This window comes from Pinus tabuliformis, chromosome 8 (assembly GCF_031772625.1).
Source record: "Pinus tabuliformis cultivar Carrire ecotype Pingquan chromosome 8, CPIR1, whole genome shotgun sequence".
NCBI lineage: Eukaryota > Viridiplantae > Streptophyta > Pinopsida > Pinales > Pinaceae > Pinus > Pinus tabuliformis.
In genome coordinates, this window is record NC_142294.1 from 1,172,387,025 (window position 1) to 1,172,411,005 (window position 23,981).

Here is a 23,981-nt window from a genome sequence, read left to right on the forward strand (position 1 = left end):
CTCTTTTTCTCGCTCACTAAACTGAAAAAGATACCTTGAGTTTTCTTCATTTGACTCGTTAAAATTTGATGAAGGTATTGAGTTTTTCATCGCATGACTCATTCAAAAATTCGCGATGAAAAACGAGTTTAGTCCATCTCCTTGTACTCGTAAAAGAATGAATTCGAAATCTATTAAACATAGGTTTCTCTTTATCCGAATTCAATAGATTAACTCATGGAAAAGTAACTGATCTGGGATACTATTAACCTTTTGTCACACCTGATTAACAACTATGACAAAGGGACCACCATGGAGTTGCTCTTTACGATCTTTCCAAACTCTCTAAATATGAAAATACAACTGAGCTGTCTAGTCTGGACTCTTTAAATCACACAGACAAGATATAGAGTCACTCTTTTTACGATACTTTTCAGACTCTTAAAACATGAAAAAATTGACGAGTTTGCCTGTCTGGACTCATTAAACTAATCAGATAGGGCAAAGAGTCGCTCTTTTTGCTATCCTTTTCAGACTCTTTAAAAATGAAAAGATCGACGAGTTTACCCATCTGGACTCGCTAAACTAATCAGACGGGGAAAGTGGACAATACAACTGTATTCCGTATTCGAAAGCGTAGTTTGGAAGTAGTCATTCCCTCAAACATGGCACTCCCTCAGATAAACCTTCCTTATGATGGACTTTCAATATGAATCATACCATCCTATGAGTTTAGCCTATATACCCTGATGTTCCTGCATCTCTGTATCCTAACACTCTTTGGTGTTCATGAGTCTAGTGCTGTCTGGTTAAAACCGTTGTCGTGCCTTCTATTGTTCAAGGGTTAACCTTTTGTTTCCTCCATCAACCCATCAAACATATCCTTTCATCATGCCCTCTATTGTTTAGACCCAAATGCTCAAAAGATTCATCAAAAAACAAAATCATTCTTGTCCTGTTTCGTGTTGATTGATGTAGGACACATTATGGCCTACCTTTTGATAGGTTTCTTCCTATCAACTTCAACACTCTATCTAGGAAGACAACCCAGAAACACATTCAGTGCCTTGGTACTTGCAGACATTAGTGGAAGGTTGCCTTGTGTTTGATCAAGGGTTCTCATTATTGGCTCCTGGTTAGGCGATTCTACGGGTGTTCGATGAAAAAGACATCTTTCACACTCGCTAGATTGTACTGTGCATCTTGGAGACCATCACCATTATCGGTGGCCTTCCTCACATCTATTAACAGTCTCCATTATTGACTGGTAATCAGATGATTTCGTGCATGTTCGATGTCAATGCATATATTCACATGTATCGATCTATGTTGTTTGGTGAAGTGGAAATCAAGACCTTGGGTAGAGGCTTGCATCATTCAGCCTTGTTTCCTCTCCCAAGTTGCGGATATTGTTTTTTGGAGACAGCTTATCAAGATGATTCTATTATGACATCGGATCCACATTGTGCTTATTGGTGGCCAGTATTGTCATATCTCTTTGGAGAAAATCACTTTGAAATAGCTACTGAGCATGGGAATGCCCCACTCAAGACATGATTTTAGCAGTTATATATATGTGTTGTATCAGGTTTCCGTTGCCACCCGAAGCTTCGATCCTCTCTCTCTTTTTGAAAGGAAAATTATAGTTAAAGTAAAGTATTTCGACCATCGTCGTAGCCTCTGATCTCATACTTTAGGGGGAATCCGTTATACAACAAATTGACCTCCTCATCAACCCAAAGGGGAAGACATGATAACTGAAGCAAAGACCACAATTACAGGCCTTGATTCCACACTAACGCTAGTTATACACTAACAATTTTCTTTATAAAGCTTGTTACCAAGCCTAAGGGTGCGTTAGTGATCCCGCTAACTCAAGTTGCTAGTCAGGGGATAACGTTAGTGAAACTAGGTGAAGTTACAAGGGTCAAAGGAATGAATTGACTGAAAAATATCTAGATATTTGTTCCTAAAATTACTCAAGAAAAGCAAGGAAACATCTAAAATTGACCTATTTGGAGAATTTCTAATCTGAAAGAAGGAGGCAAAAGGGAAAGAGCTGAAAAGCATGGCAAGTTCATTGCTTTTTCCCTAGTGAACTCAAGGAGGAACTTAGCAACCCTAACTCAATTGCTACATAAGCAAAGTTAGGGCCATTGTGAATGGGGTCAGAGCATTTGAAAGGATAGCCTACTTGACTGTTGAGCATTGTATCATATCATAAGAAGTTGGCAAGAAGGGGGAGAGAGAGAGAAGCTGAAGGGGCAAAGGAAGGCTAATGCAATAGATGGTTGTAATCACTCTTCCATTATTAATACAGAACTGCAGTTGTGCTATCTACTCTATGGTGTTGGTACTATTGTTCATTAGGTTATTTGTTCGATACGTGTTTGCATGAGTAGCTTAGTTGTATGCAATTATATGTTCTTTATGTATTCATATATTAGTTATCAGAGTTGTATGTTGTGATTACACTTGTCTCTTGTTTGTGAACGACTTGATCTAGAGTCGACTCAGGGGACTTCCACCTAGCTGCATTTGCACTCTCCAGCGAATCTACACAGCGGCTTGAGGTAATCTCTTTCTTATACTTTGATAGTTGATAGTTGTTTATGAACATGCGTGTAACTTTGTGACAGTTTCAGATAATCTTACAGGCTGTCGAAGGTCCGGGGAAGACCTTTGAGGGTATTTTCATTCTCCATACACCGTGCATTTTACCCCATAGCAATAACATGAGGTCGAAGGACCTCAGATAGAGAGCCTTGATGTAACAAAACCACTGAAAACTCTACAAGTAAATATTAGATCTAATGCAGAACCTAAGTTCACGAAGATAGGAGACTATTGGGATGAAGATACAGTCAATAAGGTGGCCGAACTACTGCGTGAATACCAGGATCTATTCCCAACGAAGTTCTCAGATATGAAGGGTATTGTGGGAGATCTGGGTGTAATGAAAATTACTCTGCAACCTGATGCGAAGCCCATAAGGCGGAGACTTTATCGACTCAATTCGAAGTATAAAGAAAAATTGTGCAAAGAAATGAACAAGATGTTGGACGCTGGAATTATTGAGCTAGTAGAAGAATTCAATTGGGTAATCCCAATGGTTGTCCAAGAAAAGAAACAAAAAGGAGAAATTAGGATATGCGTAGATCTGAGGAAGCTGAATGATGCAAGTGTGCATGATCCATTTCCAACACCATTCACAGATGAAGTTTTAGAAAATGTTGGAGGACAGGAAGCTTATTCATTCACTGATGGGTTCTTAAGTTACCATCAAATTAAGATCACACAGAGGATCGTAGCAAGACAACCTTCGCAACATAGTGGGGATGCTTTTAGTATACAATAATGTCATTTGGGCTGAAGAATGCACCTACGATATTCTCCAGGGTAGTAATCGCGACATTGAAGAAGTTTATTCATAAATTCTTTGAGGTATATTTTGATGACTGGACTATGTTCTGATTGGTAAAGTGCTATGTTGTAAGTCTGCGTCTCATGCGCGTTGAACTTGAAGAAATGTATATTTTGTGTTCCTTTTGGAATTTTTCTAGGCCATGTAGTATGTAAGTAGGGATTAATGGTGGACCTTGTGAAGATAGCAGTGATTGTGAATTTAGAAGCTCCCAAGAATGTTAAGCAACTGTGTGCAATGATGGGCCACACATGCTACTATAGGAAGTTTATCAAATCTTATGCTCATATAAGTAGGCCGATGGAAAAACTATTAAAGAAGGATGTGAATTTTTGTTGGGATGAGGAGTTTCAACAAAGTCTTGATGTGTTAAAGGATAAGATAGTGGTTGCACCCATCTTAGTATTTCTAGATTGGAAGAAAGAGTTCCATGTGCATTTTGATGCCTCATGTATTGCACTCAGTGCGGTATTGACCCAGCCTGGTGAAGGTGAGATTGATCATCCAATAGCCTTTGCAAGTAGGAAACTATCAAAAGCCGAAAAGAATTATTCCACTACAGAGCGAGAAGGGTTAGTGATGGTCTACAAGCTACAAACGTTTCGGCATTATTTGTTGGGCACACACTTCAAAATGTACACAAATGACTCCACTAGCAAGTACATGGTCAACAAGCCTGTGTTGGGGGGGCGGGGAATCTGTAGGTGCTTGTTGTTGTTCCAAGAGTATGAATTTGAAGTAATAGTGAAGCCTGAATGGTTGAACGCATGACTGGATCACACAAGATGAATCGAGACAGGTGAAGAACCAACCAATTTGGAAGAAGGATTGTCGAATGTGCAAATCTTTGCTATGCGCATTGCAGATGACCACTTTTCTGATATCATTTAGTTTTTTACCACGGGTACAGCCCTAAAAGGCTATTCTACTCAACAGAAAAAGGAATTAGTGGTCCGTGTAGCTGATTTTTCTGTTATAGCGGGACATTTGTATAAGATGGGAACAGATGAAATATTGCACTGATATGTTCCAGAGTTTGAGCACGCTAGTATCCTCACTGAGGCACATGAAGGAGTGGCGGGAGGACACTATGTAGGTAGAGCGACCACGCAAAAGATTTTACGTGCAGGGTTATGGTGGCTGACAGTGCATAAAGATTCTAAGGCATTTTGTAAAGCATGCGATGCTTGTCAAAGAACGGGAAAGCCTTCGCGAAGAGATGAATTTCCCTTAAACCCTCAGGTCTCGTTACAAGTCTTTAAAAAATGGGTAATTGAATTTATAGGTCTGATACAACCACTGGGAAGAAAGATAGGCACGTTGTACATCATTACTGCGATGGAATACTTAACCAAATGGGTAGAAGCACAACCAGTAAAGGATTGTACTGCTACTACAGCTGCAAAGTTCCTATTTGAATATGTCTTAATGCGGTTTGGGTGCCCTAAGATATTGATGAGTGATAGGAGTACGCATTTTGTGAATGAAACAATCAGTGTGATGCTCAAAGAATTCCAATTTTACCATCAAAATAATACAGCCTATCATCCCCAAGCCATTGGTACAGTGGAAGCATTCAATAAGATTTTGGAGAATGCATTGACAAAGGTTTGTAACGCGAAGAGAAATGATTGGGATGTATGCATTCCGACAGTTTTATGGGCATATAGGACGACGTGCAAGAAGTTGATAGGAAAAACTCCGTTTAGGTTGATCTATGGGATCGAGGAGGTGATGCCCATGGCATATATTGTGCTAAGCTTGCGCATTATGGCTTTGATGGAGCTAGCAGATCATGAGACTTTGGAGGAACGACTCATGTAGTTGATGGAGTTGGAAGAAGACCAGTTTCTTGTAGGATTTCACCAACAAGTGCAAAAGGAACGTGAGAAGGCCTGACATGATATGCATATTAAGTTGTGCACTTTCAAGGTGAACAATTTGTTTCTGCTATATGATAGTAAGTTCACAAAGTTTCTGAGAAAATTCTAAATGCACCGGTTAGGCCCATATGTTGTTAAGGAAATCACGGGTGGTGGCACAGTTCAGCTCGTGAAGCTAAATGACGAATTGTTCCCTCGAAGTGTGAATGGAAGTCGGTTGAAGTTGTATATAGGGGATCTTTCCCCTGCGTAATGACTACATGGTAGTAGAATAGTCTTAGAACTCTAGGAAACTACAAGGGAGAGCGGGACTATAAACTATACTTCCCAAAGAAATGGAAAACATAGTAAGGGGGTTGCGTGAGGAAGCAAGCAATGTGCCAGGAGGAGGTGTGCTAGGATGGTTGTGCCATGAAGGATGGTGCCACGTAGTCGAGTTCAAAAGTAGCCGTTGAAGTCATTGTTCATTATTAGATAAATAAAATCCCGTTAGGAGGAGCGGTTAGGTGACGCTTATGGCAAAAATCTTTGGAGATCTGCCACCAAAGATGCATTTATGACCGGAAAATGGAGGGAATGGTAGGATTTGAATTCGAAATCGCCTATAAATATGGCATGTTGGTTTTTCATAGAACACTTTGCCTTCTGAAAGTAGCGGGTGAGCCCTATTGTTTTCACTCTATGAATCGACAGACTTGGGAGGATTTAGTTGCAAGCCCGACATTTGTGAGACTGCCTGAGTGCAACTAGAAGATCATCCTAGAACAGATGTCTATCGAGCTCGTAAGTTCTGAAGCCGCTGTCTCTCAAGAATAAGCCCCTGAATTTGCATCAATGGAAGCTATTTCATCTGTGCCTATGTCACCACGTCACCTAGGTCGAAGCAATCTACTATTAAGGAGAAGAAGAAGAAACCACAACTTGTACCCGTGAGGCAGTCACCAAGGAAGAACCCCGTGGAGGTTCGGCAGGATGATGGACAAGGAAAATAAGTTGTATGAACCCATGGATTTGGACACAGAAGAACTCCGTGATGGAGTTGAGGAATTGGATGTTGATGAGGGTGAGCCTATCACTAGGCTCCTAACATATATCCCTCCGCAAAAAGGGAAAGCAAAGGTACCCAAGGACCTGGATTTGGGCAAGTTCACGATCTCTACGTTGCTACTACTAGAAGAAGTGGTATTTGAAGGCGCGCTCTTAGTGCATATCCCTGTGTTAAAACTAGAGGATTGGGATCTCGCCGATCACGAGAAATTTATGCATTTGGCCACCAATAAGTACATGACCAAAATTTACTATGAAGAGACTGTGGTCACAAAGCTGGAACCAATGAAATGGGTAAAAGGGGTCGAGAAAGCTGGATTGATACATATGTTATGTGTGCCACACTTTCACAGGTTGATTATCAATACTGTCTATGTGCGCCAATTTCTCGCGCTGGTGCATGATAGGTGTTTGTGTTTAGGTTAACCCATCCCCATAATAAACATGTTGATCCACAAAATTATAAAATTTCCCTATAAAGCGGCGGATCCAACCAAGGAGTTTGGAGGCAAAAGTAAGGAGAAGGAACTTGTAGAAAAAATGAAAACTAAGTTTGGGTTGGTCAAGAAGTTGCGTGGATACTCTATCCTCTTTATCACAGACCAAGCAGTGTAGTTTTACACTTAGATTTTAGCCGGGAAGGTCATGAGAAAATGTCATGGAGATGAGGTTCTGACGCCAGTAATTTCATTAGCTGCACAGTGCACAAAATGGGTGAAGTACAACTAGGTGCAGTACCTCCGCAAGGAATTCTTAGCAAATTGCTACGAAGCGCAGGATGAAATCAAGGAATTTCACTATGCTTGGCTCCTGCTGTTGATTGTACTCATTGCATGGCAACTCCCGGAGGATAGTCAGTTCCCTCCACAAGGTGAGGACTTACCGGAGGTAGCGAAGTTCACTTCGCTGTGGGTGACAAAGGATCCGGATAAGATCATGGAGACAAAAGTATTCTGGATACTAGTCGAGATGGACCTCTGCACAGTGATCAATCAAAGGCCAAGGTTGTATCCAAACATGTTTGAGCAGTTGCGGGTGTTCACAGAATTTAAGGCCGATTATCATAATGTATCCATCTGCACAAGGCAATACCCTAAGAAGATATGGAACAAATTTCCATACCTAGTTACGAAGGCTGATGTATAGGAGGTTGTTGGGACATGGCCAACGGAGTGGTGACAACCCATAGATATTGGCATAGGTACCAACAAAAGATGAGAAATCTCTTCTATGCAGACGATAGTTGCGCAGAAACGGAAAGAAGTAGCACAAGTAGCAATGCAGGAGTTGGTCGATCGGAAGAAGAAAGAAGCTGCTACTAAAGTAGCTGCTACTAAGGCAGTGACCGATAAAGAGCGCGCTGCAAAGGAGGCCATAGTAGAATTTGAAGCATCGGCTTCCCAGCATACTGAAGAGAGGAAACAGTTCGAGCAGGAAGGAGGTGGGGGTGACGAGCAAAGAACTCCCTTCAAATTACAGAAGCGGACCAAGGAGATGACTTCAGGACCCAGGAAGAAGCAAAAATCAGACAAACATGCACACACGGATCCAATGGTCCTCACTGAGGGGGACTTGGATGAGATCGGGGATAAGGTCCATGACACAATGACAGAGATGTGGACTCAATTTGAGTAGCAGTACATGTAGATGTTGGGGAGCGTCCAGAAGGATCTGCATGAGTTGCAAATTCAAACAGTTAGAATTTAGGTCAACATGGGACAAGAAAGTGAGGTTCAAGCGAGCTTGCAGCAAGCGAGCGAGAGCATAATGGAAAAAGAATGGACTCTGGACCTCAGAGTCATTCCCTTGCTAGAAGGGAAATTACGCATAGAGTCAGAGGAAGATAATGCTCAGCTCGAAAATATCAAAGGCGTGGGTATGAATTTAGCCGCGTTGCCCCTTCAGACCCTCCACGCGCTTCATCAATGGGTCTCAGATGAGCTTCGGAATAGAGAGCAACCCACGCTATCGGAAATTAGCAAAGTCAAAATGAACAGTGAGAATATCTTCACCGAAAAGGCTTAGGTTCTTAAGGAAAAAGAAGAGCCAATAGTGTGAAGCTAGAGCCTAGAAGCCACAATTACACAAGCGTGTAATTCAGTACCAGAACTACACATTCCAGAGGATGTGGCAACTTCAACAAAGATTCAGAAATTGGCCGTTGTAGTGTGATAGTCTAAGGATGAGGTAGGTCAAGTTACTTTTGATTTTCAGATGAAGATATTGGAACTTCAATTGAAACTACAATCGACTACTCCTCCAAAGGTCAGGGAGCAACGCGACGCAGCCATCAGAGAGCACATGTCTACTTTGGAGAATGTAGTATTGGGATGCAATGGTCTTTTTGAAAACACAATGGAGTTATGGACTACGTTGCAGGAGGAATCAAAATTGTAGGGACTGCATACAAAGATCAGAGAGGCACAATAGCAAGTTGATGAGATCAGGGCGACTGTGTGCACTTTTGCGCTAGTCCAGCACTTCGTGGGTTTGCAAGAAATGAAGTTTCTACAGGCACAGGTTGAGGAGCTACAAAACAAAGAAATAGTTTTGAAGGCTCAGATTCAACCATGGACATAGGAAGCAAGCCAGATTACTCTGGCCATCAAGGAAAATCTAAATACTTTCCAACAGACAAAAATGACCATGCGCCTTGCGATGGAGGGGTGAACTATAGAGAAGTTGGTTGAAGAAGTGTAGCAGGCCATAGTACAGAGCACAATGGACATTGAAGTATTGATGATGGATTTCAGTGACCTCTACAATAAATTGGAGAATACAGTTGAGTGACTCGAGGGCGAGTCACCATATTTGTGTTGGGGGCCCGTTGGGATGGGGTCAAATTTTGTCAGGTAGGTCAATTTTTGTAATAATTTTTGTGAAAGAATGTAAAGTCTCCACGAAATATGGAAGTGGAGTGCGAAGTTAAGTAAGAGTCAAAGGGACATTAGTCCCTTGCGTAGGTAGGTGACAGGATGGTATTGAGACCCGCCCGTAGTCTGCAGACCATGGTATTGTAATGAAAAAGCTATATATAGTTGAGTCACAGCGATTCTTGGAGGACAACGTTTTGTGAAGAATAATTGTAAGGGAAAGGTGCTAAGGTAGGAAAAGTCTATTTCCTGTACCTACATGAAAGGGGAAGGCTCCTGCAGATGAGTGTGCAAAGACCTTAATAAGTCCGCAGATGAGTGCATAGGAACCTGTGGCTGGGTGTGCAGGGAGAAGAAGTCTGTGTCTAAACGTTTACATCTTAATAAAGACTATTTTGAGCCGAATCTATGCACATGTGCCTTGTTTATTTACTTTTGTTTAAGTTTATGTATCTTCACTCTGTGATCTGTTTTATGTGAATTAATGCTTAATTTCTACGCAAAATGGATGGATCTATAATGTTTAGGCATAATAAGTATAATTAACCTCCTTCATGGAGATCAGGAAGTCATTAGATAGATATGATTTAGTTAACTATTCGGAAAGGGTAGATCTACGCGACGACAGATCTAGGTCATAAGGGCTTCAGAATATACAGTTTATTGCATGAAAGTAGTGAATCTATATCTTTTATGCATGTTAAGTACAATCAGGTACCTTTGTGAAGGTCTGAAGGTCATTTCAATAGAGTTGCAGTAGTTGACAGTCGGAAGGAATAGATTTGCGTGAAGGTAGATCTAAGCTATAATATCCTTAGGAAGACCATCACACAGGCCTCTGGATGCATAAACCTAGTTTTAGCATCCCCCAATATTGCTTCGGGTGAGACTATAGCCTGCGCTACATAGGTTGTTGCTGAAAGCGTCAACAATTAGATTTTTGTTGGTTGGCATGAATAACTCTAAACCTGGGTCAAGCCCCCTTAAGCCAACAAGAGGTATAAGGATTGTAAATAATGTTTCTTGTACTTTTATGTCTTTTTATGCCACTTAATGAATGAAGGCCTCCCCACTATTGAGCAAGGTCTGAAGACATAGTCCAAATTGGACGAACTCTGTAATCAAATCTTTGTGTCATGGTTTCTTTCTTATCGAGTTATTTTTGCATTGTCTTATGTGCTTTTAAGTTCCATGGTTTATAAGATTAGTTTCATGCAATTCTGATGCATCTATAAGCAAAAGATCTTGGGTCATGTTGGTATCAGAGCAGGTCTTTGTTGATGCGAATTGCATGAGTATATGCTAACTTAGAACAAGCTGCGAAAAGGAGAATGAACACTTAAGTCCTTTGATCCTGAAGTAGGAAGTGCACAAAAAAGAAGAAACATGGAAAATGAAGAAGCCCGTTGGGAAGAGGAATAGAATTTCCGCAAGGTATTCTGCAATATGGCAGAGAAAGTGGACAAGGTATTTTTAGAGTATGAGAAGGCACTTGGGCACGAAAAGGAAGGTACCGATGATAATAGATCAACAAATCATGAAGGTGGTCGAGAAGAGCCTCCTCCCTCTCCTTCTTCAAGTGATATTTCTGATCACTCTAATCACAATTCCAAACATACATCTAAGAAACTGTTCTTCAAGCTAGATATAAAGTTTGACCTACCCATGTACAATGGAGAGTGTAGTGCTGAAAACATTAATAATTGGATATAACAGATAGAGGTCTAATATTGGATTTAGCAGATCGAAGAAGATGAGGCAAAGGTCCAAATAGCATCTCTTCGGCTGAGTGGCACTGCTCTCATTTGGTGGGAGAGCAACTTGCAGAAGGCCATCAAAAAGTAGGGTAACCTTCTTTCCTCTTGGTCCAGTTTTATTCTGCATTAAAAGACCAATTTTACCCTTTGGGTTATAAACAAAAGGAACTAATGGAATGTCAATATCTAAGGTAAGGTAAAGGCCAAAATGTGCAAAGCTTCACTGAAGAATTTTGGAAACAAGCATATAATTTGGGCATCTCATTAGATTTTCCCGAGACTATAACTAAGTATATTGGTGAGCTACATAGTTACATATGACACTCACTATTATTGTTCGAGCTTACTACGATTGATGCGACTAGCATAAAGGCAATTCATCTTGAAATTTGAGGCAAGAATGATAGAGATGATCAAGCCAAGCAAACACTGTTCAACCCTCAACATGGAAAATTCCAGAAGAAAGGCAAGGGGAAGGCTAAGAAGACCATCGCAGCCAAGAAAGAGGACGAAGCAATGCCATCTTGCACATATTGCAAGATAGAAGGTCATGACTAGGACCGTTGTTGGAAGCTACATTTGGAGCTGAGACTGAAGTGATTTAGCGGAAAGGGCAAGAAGAAGATAGTGGCAACAACGCAGCACGACTTTGGATCAGATTCCAACGACGAGACATTGATCACAGTTGTGGGCGCAAAAGGTACTCTTGTTAATAATAGTTTTGATTCAATTGCAAGTACTAGTTATTTGAATGATCCTGTAAGTAATGAGCAAAAGAGAATTGAACTATTCCACATCAAGTTTATTATAAAACACACAAAGGTGGAAACTTTGTTCGATTCAGGTTCCCAATAAAATTTAATCTCAGAGTCCTTAATGAAAAAGTTAGGTCTCAAAACTAAGACTCATCCGAGTCCATACCTGCTTGGTTGGGTAAATGATAAAGAAAAATTACAAGTAACCAAGCAGTGTAGGGCCATATTTGTTATTGCTTCCAAGTTAGTTGATGAGGTAGAGCTAGATGTTGTGCCTTTGGACATTTGTGGAATTGTCTTGGGAAGTCCGTATCTATATGACAGAAAGGCAGTTTTCTTTCGGCACGAAAATAAATACTACCTCACAAAGGGCGGGGTAGAATATATAGTCAGAGCTCATCATACGAAAGTTAGTGTAGGACATATTAAATGACTGGTTATTTCCATTAAAGGGTGCATGCTCATGGTAGTGAGAGCGAAAGAGGCCAAGATGGTTGATGATTTCAAAGGTTGTGATTCTGATCATAAGAAAGAATTATTTGAAATTATTTCTGACTATGATAGATTTTTTTAGGAACTGAGAGGATTTCCCCAAAAATGGGAAATCCAACTTGAGATCCATTTACAAAATGAAGCTCCTTTACTGAATATTGGAATGTACAAGATGGCTTCTATCGAGATGGAGGAGATCAAGAAACAGGTGTGGGAATTTCTAAATCAAGGGGTCATCAAACCGAGTTCTTCTCCATGCAGCTCACCGATCATGTTGGTGCCAAATAAAGATGGCACATGGATAATGTGTGTAGACTACAGGTGCTAAACAAAATTATGGTGAAGAATTGATACCCTCTCCCTCGCATTGATGAATTATTAGATCAGTTGAAAAATGTTGTCTATTTTACAAAACTCGATTTTCATGGTGGATATCACCAGGTTAGAGTTGAAGAATAAGACATTTGGAAGACTTAATTCAAAACTAAACAAGGGTTCGAATGGATGGTGATTCCATTCAGACTGTGAAATGCTCCAGCCACATTTATGAGTGTAATGAATGATTTGTTTAGGCCTTTTCTTGATAATTTTGTTCTTGCATATCTGGATGATATTCTTGTGTATAGTAGGATATGGGATGAACATGTATGTCATGTAAAGAAAGTGCTTGATGTTCTAAAAAAATAAAAATTGTATGTAAATCTATCAAAGTTTGATTTTGGGAAGACCTCTCTAGTTTATTTAGGTCACATAGTTGGTAATGGGCAATTGAAAATAGATCCCTCTAAAGTAGATGCGATTATGAAGTGGCCAAAGCCCACAAATGTTATAGATGTCCAAAGATTTTTGGGCATGGTATAGTATTGGAGAAGGTTCATTGAAAACTTCTCTGTTATCACAACCCCCTTACACGCATTGACAAGTGTGAAGCGGGCCTTTCAGTGGGGAGGAAAGAAGAAGAAATCCTTCGACATGTTAAAAGAAAAGATCAACACAACACCATTGCTAGCCTTACCAGACCTTCAACATCCTCTTGAGATTGAAATAGATGGCAGCGGATATGTCATGGGCACTGTATTGATGCAGCAAAGGAAGCCTGTATGTTACCATTCAGACACTTTCTCCCAGGCTATTGTGAATTATCCCACATATGAAAGGGATTTGTACACCTTGGTCCAGAGTGTAAAGAAGTGGAAACACTACCTAATCGGCAAGGAGACCATCATCCATGCAGATCATCAGCCCTTGCGGTACCTTCAGTCACATACCAAGCTTCAACAAGCTTGTCATTTTAGATGGATGGGATTCCTCCAAAAATTTCATCTTGTAATAAAATACAAGAAGGGCGCCAACAACAAAGTAGCAGATATTCTTTCTCACCCTCCTATTTTTGCATCTATAATTTTGGAAAATGCTTCTTTATCGTTAGAAGGTTATGCTAAACAATATGCTAACGATAACGATTTTAAATAGATTTATGAAAAAATAACTTGTGGATCACATGTGGAAAATTATTATTTGCAGGGAAAACTATTGTATCACCTTAGCAAACTTTTCATACCCATTGATGAAAGTGTACATGTAATCAGACAGGCTCATACCTCTCTTGTGTCTGGTCATTTTGGGGTTGAAAAAACTTTATGGCATTTATAGAGGTTTTGTTTTCGTCCTCATATGAAAAAAAATGTGACTCACTTTGTAAAGGGTTGTGTGCTGTGTTCTGTTTCAAAGCCCTCTAATAGAAAACTTGAGTTCTACACACCACTCCCTATTTCGAGTCGACCATGGGAAAGTGTGTCCATGGACTTCGTAGGTGGTTTTCCTATGTCTAGGAAAGTTCACGACTATTTGTGTGTCGTCGTGGATCATTTTAGTAAAATGTGTATTTTAATGCCTTGTAAAATGCAGGTCACTGCTGAGCAGACTGCTCATCTCTTCTTTCAGCATGTTTGGGTCCATTTTGGGTTGCCCACATCTATTGTGTCATATCGCGACTCTCACTTTCTTGGATAGTTTTGGACCATCTTGTGGAGAATGATGGATACTAAGCTGAAAAGGAGTACGACATTTCATCCAGAGACCAATGAGCAGACAAAGGTCGTAAACTACACTGTGGTACACATGTTACGAGGCTATTATGGAAAACATCCCAAGTCGTGGGATGAACAACTTCCTTATGTGCAGCATGCATACAATCGAGAAACACATTCATCCACACAAAGCTCATCTTTCGAGACATGTTTTGGTTATTTACCAAGGGATCCCTTAGACATGGTCGTTGGGAACGATGAGGATGGCAATGGACGAGATGATAGGGACAAAGCACAAAAGTTTATTCAACGGATACAGGAGCAGTTGGAGAAGAGTCAGGCTCAGTATAAAGCTAGACATGATAAGCATCGAGTTGAACATCAGTTTTAAATTGGGGACTAGGTATGGCTCCACATAAGCAAGGATAGAGTGAAGGGAGAAGGGAAGAAATTGAGACCCATTCGATATGGTCCCTTCACCATATTGGCAAAGATTGGAGACAATGCTTTTTGTCTTGACTTGTCTGCTTATATGAAAATGTACTCAATGGTAAATGTTGAAAACCTGAAGCTTTATGAACCTCCATTGATTATGGATACAGAAGAGGTTGCACAAATTCCTACATTGGACGATTTTACACCAGAGTATCTAGACAAGTTGGCCGAAGATATCATTCCTGACAAGAAAACCAAAACTTCACGATGGGGAGATGTGGAGTACATTCAAGTTGGCTTCAAGGGAATGCATTCGAGTAAAGATTGATGGATGGAGAAAGATAAAGTGAGGGAGAAATTTCCTCACTTGCCAATTGACTGAAAGGGATTTTGGTGGTTCAAAAGCTCTTAGTGGGGAGGATTGATCCAATTGGATCTTCAAAAAGTACCAGTGGCATGGTAAAAGGCTCAAAACTCAAAGTGGCATAATTTGGATAAAAACTTAGCATTAAATCGAATTTCTCATCATCTTGATTCCAACCATGTGAACATTACTCAAATCTGAGTTCATATGAAGAAGATAGAGCAATTCAAAGTTTATGTTTGACTTGTCTAGGTGGCATGAGGAGATGGCGTGGCAAACACTCTCAACAAATGGGGAAGCACCAAGTTGTAGGCTACCATTGGTCTCACATATGATATATCACAGATTGAAAAAGAAAGAGGTCACGGCTTAAGGAAAATTGGTCTTTTTTGCGTGCAATCAAATCGCAATCGCATTTCGCAAGGGTTAAAGAATTGACTCTTAGAGCAAGCCAGGTTGCGATGCAATCGCAATCGCAAAATCATGTTGTGATTTGTGATATCATAATCGCATTTCGCAAGGGGAAGTATTCACATGTTGTATCAAACTTGGGTTTCCACCGATTGCGATTTGTCATAAGGACCCCTGGACCTGATATATTATATATTGCGGTTAATAAGTTCATCGGGTCCGTGATTATTGCAAGGAGATTATTGTATGGGATTTGGGTCTACCTGCCGATAGTAAAGGGTTGTCGGGTTAAATGCACAATTAAATATTTTTTTCCATATTTGAAAGAGTTATTGCCGTGTATTATTCAGGGCCAAGATTATTTATATTATTAAATCAAACCCGCCTGCTAACTTTATCGTTTGTTTGGAACTACCCAGGTATTGAGGGATTTTATTGCCAGCATATATAAAGGATTGTCCATGTTAGAGAAAGGTAGAGAAGACTGGTAGATTAGTTCATAATCCATTTTTCACAGCAGACCATGACCTAGTAGTAGGTCAGAACCTTGCCTTGACCAATAGGAAGGTTTTGAGAAGTTGCAGAAGGCCCGATTATCTGAATTGGGCATTCAGATAGGCATTTTTGCACGATTTTTCACTAGGATTTTAGTGGTACTATTTGTTCGTGAAGCTGGGCTCTCCATTCTTCATCCATATTCTAGCTTGGAGGAATAAGGATTGTAAAGAATGTTTATTGTACTTTTATCTCTTTTTATGCCACTTAATGAATGAAGGCCTCCCCACTGTTGAGCAGGGCCCGGAGACATAGTCCAAATTGGATGAACTCCGTAATCAAATCTTTGTGTCATGGTCTCTTTCTTATCATGTTATTTCCGCATTATTTTATGTGCTTTTAAGTTCCATGGTTTATAAGCTCTATTTCACGTAATTCTGATGCATCTATAAGAAAATATCTTGGATCACAATTGGTCTATTGAAATTATCCCCATTTTGAAATGGAATTGGGAATTAATTTCCATGGACTTCATTATAGGACTGCCAAAAAATTCTAGGAAACATAATGTAACCATGGTCATGGTTGGAAAATTGAGCAACGCAGCTCACTCTGTGGTAGTCAAGTCTACTAATTCAACAAGTGATGTATCTAATTTTTATATAAAGGATATCGTGATATTGCATGGAGTTCCTAAGGAGATCATCTTAGATAGAGATGCTAAATTTATTTCAAGGTTTTGGAAATAATTATCAATAGGATTGGGAACAAAGTTGACATTTAGCATGAATTACTATCCATAGACTGATGGGAAAACAAAAAGGACAAATAGAATCCTTAAAGACATGTTAAGGATGTATGTAATGCACTAGTTGAGTAAGTATGAATAATATCTTCCACTTGTAGTATTTTCATACAATAATGGGTATCAGGAATCACTATAAATGAGCCCATTTGAAGCTCTTTATGGCAGTAGTTGCAACACTTCTATCATTTGGAGTGATCCAGTTAGCAAGGTCCTAATTTATCATGATATGTTGAAGGATATGGAACAAGAAATGCAAGCTACTAGACAAAATTTAAAAGTGGCACGGGACAAACAAGAGAGTTATATTGACCAACATAGAGTGCACAAGGATTTCCAAGTTGGGGAACATGTTTATATGATAATTAGACCCAAGAGGAGTTCTCTAAAACTTGGGTCATCTACCAAGATGACACCATGGTTTTGTGGGCCATTTGAAGTGCTTGAAAGAATAGGGCCAATTCCCTATAGAATTCCCTTTCCACCATCAATAAAAGTTCATGATGTTTTCCATGTTTCTTTGCTTAAGAGATATGTACAATATGTTAATCATGTAATTGATTGGTCTATGTTACTGGTGGAAACAGAGGGAGAGTTCTAGATCGAATCTCTTTGCATCTTAGACCAAAGACAACTCGCACTCTAGAATCAAGCAATTGAGCAAGTCAAAGTGTCGTGGAGGCACTTTGGGCCCAATGAAGCCATGTGGGAAATGGTTGATCATGTGCGAGAGAATATCCTTTTTTGTTTACTCGTTGAAGTAAATGTAAATAAATATTGTAAATATTGTATAAATATGTGTATATAATGATCCAAATTAGTCGTGCTTAGTTTTAAAGCATGTTTTGTTTTTTTGTTTGGTTATAAAACACCAAGGACAATGTTCCTCCAAGGGGGAGGGGTTTGTGATAGCCCTTGGATAATACCCCCTCATTGTAAAGCTTGTAATTATGTAATCTAATGAAAAAAATAGGCTTGAGTAATGGGACACAAATTCCAAAGTTTGAGAAAGGAGAATGATTGAGATTTAAGGAAAAATTTATTGATTTCTTACAGCGAGGGAGGGCTAGCAAAGGTGCCTTTAATTGAGATTAGTTATAACAATCAATGAGGTAGGAAAGAGGAAAGAGAGTCCATACTTCCTTGGATGAGTTTGAAAGGCAAAACAAGACAAAAAATTAAAGAAGAGGATGGGATGCACTGGAAATTTTGACAAGCCAAGGCAACCAATAGGAATGTGGGTTGGGAAGATGACACAAGAAATCCCCACAACCAACTGAAAATCAACGATGAAAATTGGGCACTAAGGAGGAAAAGAAGTTGAAACAATTACGGGGGGGGATATGAAAAGACAACTGCAATAAAGTGCAAAAGGGAAGCAACACCCAATTGTGAAAGAGGGAACTGGGAATAAGAGAACCATGAGAAGAAAATCAAACCCAACAAAAGGGAAGAAGGAAAAAAAGTTTTGAGCACATCAAATAAGGGAAAAAACAAAATCTTAGCAATGCTACAAGAGCTAAGAAGCAATAGGTCATTTTATTGAGCATTGGAAGGTTGGAAGAACATCTCTTAGGTGACGGAAATAGTATATATATTCCTTGGATAACTGGAGGGTGGTGATGGATGATCTCTGGATTCCCTTGAAAGTTGGAGTGCACTACAAGAAAAAAGGACATTGGTGAGGGGCGAAAAATGTCACCATAATCTCATTAGTGACAGTCAAAAGAGCATTCGTCACCAAAGGTGGCGTCGCCAAAAGTATAGGTGTTGTAGTGACATACAAAGTCTGTCACTAATAATGATTTATAATGACAGATAACAACCGTCACCATTTCATATGAGCAATGGTGATGGACCATAGCCTCCGTCACAAAAAACTGAATGTCACCAAAAGTGGTGTTGCCAAAAGTATAGGTGTTGTAGTGACATTAAAATTTCGTCACCAATAATGATTTATAATGACGAATAGCGACCTTCACCATTGCATATGAGCAATGGTGACGGACCATAGCCTCGGTCACCAAAAATTGAACGTCACCAAAGGTGGCGTTGCCAAAAGTATAGGTGTTATGGTTATATTCAAGGTCCATCATGAATATTGATTATAATGATGGATAGTGACCATCACCATTTCATATGAACAATAATGTTTTATTGTGATGGATCTTTAATGGCCATCACTATTGGTGCATATATATGGTCACATTCATTGACCGTCACCAAAAGCCGCATTGCTAGAAGTATAGGTGTTGTGGTGACATTCAATGTCCATCACGAATAATGACTATAATGATGGACAACGACTGTCACTATTTCATATCAGCAACAATGATTTATGGTTACGGACCTTTGAGGGTCGTCGCTATTGATGCGTATATATGGTGGTGTTCGTTAACCGTCACCATTTCATATTTTTGGTGAGGATCAAAAATTGTCACCAAAGCTCATTGGTGATTGTCAAAAGAACCTTTGTCACCAAAAATTGATCATTCCATTCCATATGGATGTTAGGGCATGATGGAATCGAACCACCAACCTCTTGCGTGTAAATCAGGTGCTCTTCCATTGATCTAGCACCCTTTAAAGAAACATTTTTTAAAATTAGACCTTGAAGCTTCATAAATTGTAAATTCTACAACTTTCAATAAATTAAAGTCTCAACAATATTTTACTAAACAAGCAAAGAAACATCGAAGATGTAGGTCCCTACCTAATGGTTATTGAAGTTATGAAAATTATGTGAGGGAAAAATAGTTATGTATAAGAGAATCAATATGTTTAGTTGAATACTCAATTAAAAGTGAAACTCTGAAGACATTCATAACCTATAAATGACCTATAACTATCAAATGCACCAAATATTTCAAAGGAAATGTCATAAGTGGATATCATATGGAAGAAGAGGAGGTAGGGACTTGGAACCCTTGTACATCTTGGCATGCCTTAGCACTTGGCATATCTTAGCTTGTTTGACATGTCTTCGTACTATCTGGCACATCTTAGCATGCCTTAGCATTCCCTAACACACCTTGGCAATCATGACCTCACAACTAGCATTGCATTTTTCCATGACTTGGGAACCTTACATTCACTAGAACACCTTGGCACTCCCTAGTTGTCATGCCCTCTGTTATCCTCCATAATGTCCCAGGCTAATGAAGAGATCGACGGAGGTAACCACAGCCAAAGCTTTTAGTTTGGTAGCTAGCCCTACCAAACCAGAGAGGGCTCTCTCTATGAAATCACAGCCAAGAGATGACTGGAATGTAAAGTATTTTAGGCTAGATAGCTAGGGTCAGGTGGGTTTTTGGAAAATTTAGGGACTTGGAACTCTATCCACTGGTGTATTTTTTGGCAGGGACTTTGTCAAGGAGGTGTTATCGGGAAATCTAGTGTCTATGAAGAGCTGCTAGTCCCACTAAGGCTGGTAGCTACCTTAGAAACAAACAAACTAAAACCACTTTCATTTTCCTTTATGAGAAATAGATAAGAGGGGAATAAAGGAGACCAACCTCTGTCTTGCGCTTGGTTCCTTGCTTGATTCCTCTCCCTTCTGATAGATCTTTGCCACTAGCTTCCTCGTCTACCTAGCTTCAAAGAGAACCTGTAGAATCAAAGCAGCATAACACTATCCAAGAACATAGATCTATTATCATAAACAATATAGGACCAGATATATATTGACCACACAAATGCATATATCATCAATCATACAAGAATGTGGAGGAAAACTTGAATATATTTATTAATAATCAAGAATAGCAAAGAGGATTACAACCAATTGTTCTGACCCAGCATCATCCTCTCAGCAAGAAAGCCCTTCTTAACCTCATGAAAATCTTAAATCACCCAACACTATGATGTTGCACAAAGAAACCAGCAGCACTTCCTTACAAGATACAAAATTCCAGCCTCTGGATCTATGGGATGAGGGATCCATATACAGATGTTTGAAAGGGGGTGAGTCAGATTTTGAGATTTGATTACTGTCCTCTCTCTGATAGTTCTTGAATCCACTTGGAGATTCATGATCTCTTACTCATTCCTGGGTGAATGCAGAGAGGAAGTATCACAGGAGAAGTTTCTGGAAGATTCCATGATCCTCCACCTTGAAGATTGACCCTGCCATTTGTCCACTCTCGCCCATCGCACCCCATAGAAGGGATTTTCAAGATGCATCGCACCTCCTGTGTGTATTTAGGTGGGATGCAGCGCACTTTGACCATGGAGCAGGTGAGATGGTCCAGTTTTGACCTGTTCTGAGCAGTTTTCCATGGAGAACTTTTGGGAGAAGATGTAATCAGTTGACCTTGTTATTTTAGAGGTTGGAACAACACTTTTAGGGACTTAAGAGCCCTTGGTTTATGGAAATTTATGATTGGGGTTGCAGTGCCCAAAAATGTCTATAAGAGGAGGCAAGGACTTGGAACTCTCTCTAAGATAAAGCACCTAACCTGCATGACAAAAGCTCCATAGAATAAAGCACCTCCTACCTAGAAGAGTTTCCCTTGCTCAAAATATAGAACCCTTCTCTATTGTGCCCTTTTCTTAAAGATAAATCTGTGCATAAAATAGTACTAAGAAAAACATCCAAATTAAGAAAATTGAGCATCTAAGTTAAACTATAAAAGTATAATAAATATGGATCTATGTAAGTTTGGGAAACACTAGACAAGCATGCTTTCATACAACAATAATAAGATGCCTAAAATCAATGCGATCCTTTCATCTTTGCTATACCCTCACAACAAGAATGGTATCTATAGCATGTACTCCAAGGCTGTATGCATTTGCTGAAGGTGTAAATTGAAAGGATCTACTGAGATGAAGTAATATTAAAGGAGAAACACCTTCAAAACAATAGATAAAGTATATTGTGAATTCAGCCCATTTGCACATAGAACAAGGCTGCTACTGGGTACACTTCTCTGCTGAATGGACACTACAATGTGTAGTGCTCTTAAGGGAAAAACACCATTAGTGCCACATGGATAAAACTCTAACATATATTGTCACTGTGGCATCGGTTGTTGATGATCTCATCAATATAAGTAACAACTTTGATAATTGAAAAACCAAAAGGTGAGATGCATAGATCATTTGAAATGACAGATTTGGGCATACTTTATTATTGTTTAGGAGTGTTAGTATAGAAAATGCAAGGTAACTTGCTATGTATTTATGTCACAGGCCAAGGATGCGAAGAAATACATAAAATATTAAATAGCATGGTATAAGTCGATTGCAAGTTATTTTGAAATGGGAATGGAATTCTCCTTGTTCGGGTTCTAATCTAGTGGGTATAACTTTAAATAAGAAACTGATAGTCATGGGGTTGAAATTGTCTCAAAATTCATGAAAAGCCCCAAATTTGTTCACTAGAAAGAAGTAGAGCGAGTCGTCAGATTTATGAAAGGGAAAACCCTATTCGCAGGAAGATAACTTGAAATTAGTCGGGCATATTATTTCTCATCTTCTTGTACGTGTGTGCTTTGAAATGATAACCACATCCAAAGACTCAATAAAAACTCTGGTAAGGTTTATAGATGTGAAGCACTTCTCAGAAAACCCATCGCTTAATGACAATTGAGTGAAGAATATGTTGAAGGATTCAATATTGCACTCAGTCATAAAAAGGAAGTTGGGGTATCCAACATCTTGCCAACAAACTAACTCCAACCATAATGTGAAAGGCAGGTTAACTATGAAACCTCTTTCCCACTTTGTAGTATTCTTCCCTCTTGAATTCCAACAGGTATCTGGCTGTGTAGATCCACAAAACTCGTGCCAGGTAAACTTTGCATGATACAATTGTGACGTGCAAGCTTGACACACACTCTAGTTTCCCTCTAAAAGAGGGTAAGTCAAAATATTATGACAATCTTAATTATAATTTGATCATATAATATTGAGTTATTGCATGGAATAAACAATATACTATCAATGCACTAATGAAGAACTCAAAATAAGCGAATTTCTTATTGCTACAATAGCGCCTCTTTGGATTCTCGGATAAAGCACCTAACCTACATGGCAAAAGCTTCCTAGAATAGAGTACCTCATACCTAGAAGTGTGTCCCCTACTCAAAATATAGAACCCTTCTCTACTGTGCACTTTTCTTAAAGATAAATCTGCGCATAAAACAAAAATAAGGAAAACACCTAAATTAAGAAAATTGAGAAGTCGGTGGATGGCGTCGGAGGGATTCGATACTGGAACCCTAGGCCCTAGGCCTAGGTGAGGCAGGCCTATGCAGACGACACGCAGGTACGGGACCTGCAGAGCTGGCGGCAGCACAGTGCTGTGTCAAGCTGCGTGGGTCAAAGGTGATACGGATGGCAGGTTACATAAAAAATTTCCCAAACCGGCGGGCGGTTTCTCGTTTTCGTTTTCAAGTTGGTGCGAGGGCGGTTTCAGGTTTAACATCTCCCGTGAGGTTTCCTTGGAGTTTTACTGTTCCAAACTAGTTGCATATGCCTTTGTTTTTTGCCTGAAGGCGGTTTCCTCAGCGTCTGTCTCGGGTAACGGTTGCAAGGTGCTATTTCGGGTTTTTATCCTTTTACAATGGTAATTTCGAACGAGTCGGTGGAGCTGGACCCATCTCCCGAAGATCTGCTCACGGTTTGGGGAAAGGAGGTCAATGCGCAGACACTGAGAGAGTTATTCGGTAAGGCTGAAGGTCACGGAGCTGCTACGGGTGCGGGGGCGGTCTCAAGAGTGTCAAGCTATGCGAAGGTCTTGCTGGATGAGAGCTGGGATCTATCCGGAAATTTGGGCGGCAATGGAAAAGACCCTGTGAAGGACATCCTTATCACTGCGCCGAACTCTTGGGGAGGCAAGGGTTTCGCTGCACCGACTGGTAAGTTGCTTTCGCCTTCAAAAATCCCTTACCCATCTGGAGGGTTAGAGGATATCATAAATTCGGTGCAGAATGTAGGGGTTTGGAGGCCCGTAGGGGGTTTAAAAGATTCAAGGAACGAGGACGGTGGGTTTTCCAAATCGGCAGCGGTTAATAGAGGCCTTTTCTCTAAGGAATCCTCTCAGAGTATTATCGGGTCGGAGGGTTTGGCAAAGGGCAGTTTTGGTAAGCAGGGGTTTGGAACGAGTGAAGGAGAAGCAAATGCTCCCTTGGAGGCAGAGCAGAGCAGCAGCCCGATCGAAGGACTGGTCGAGCCCTCGTCAAGCAAAGGGATTGATTATGCAGCGGGGGCAGAAGATGAGGCGCGG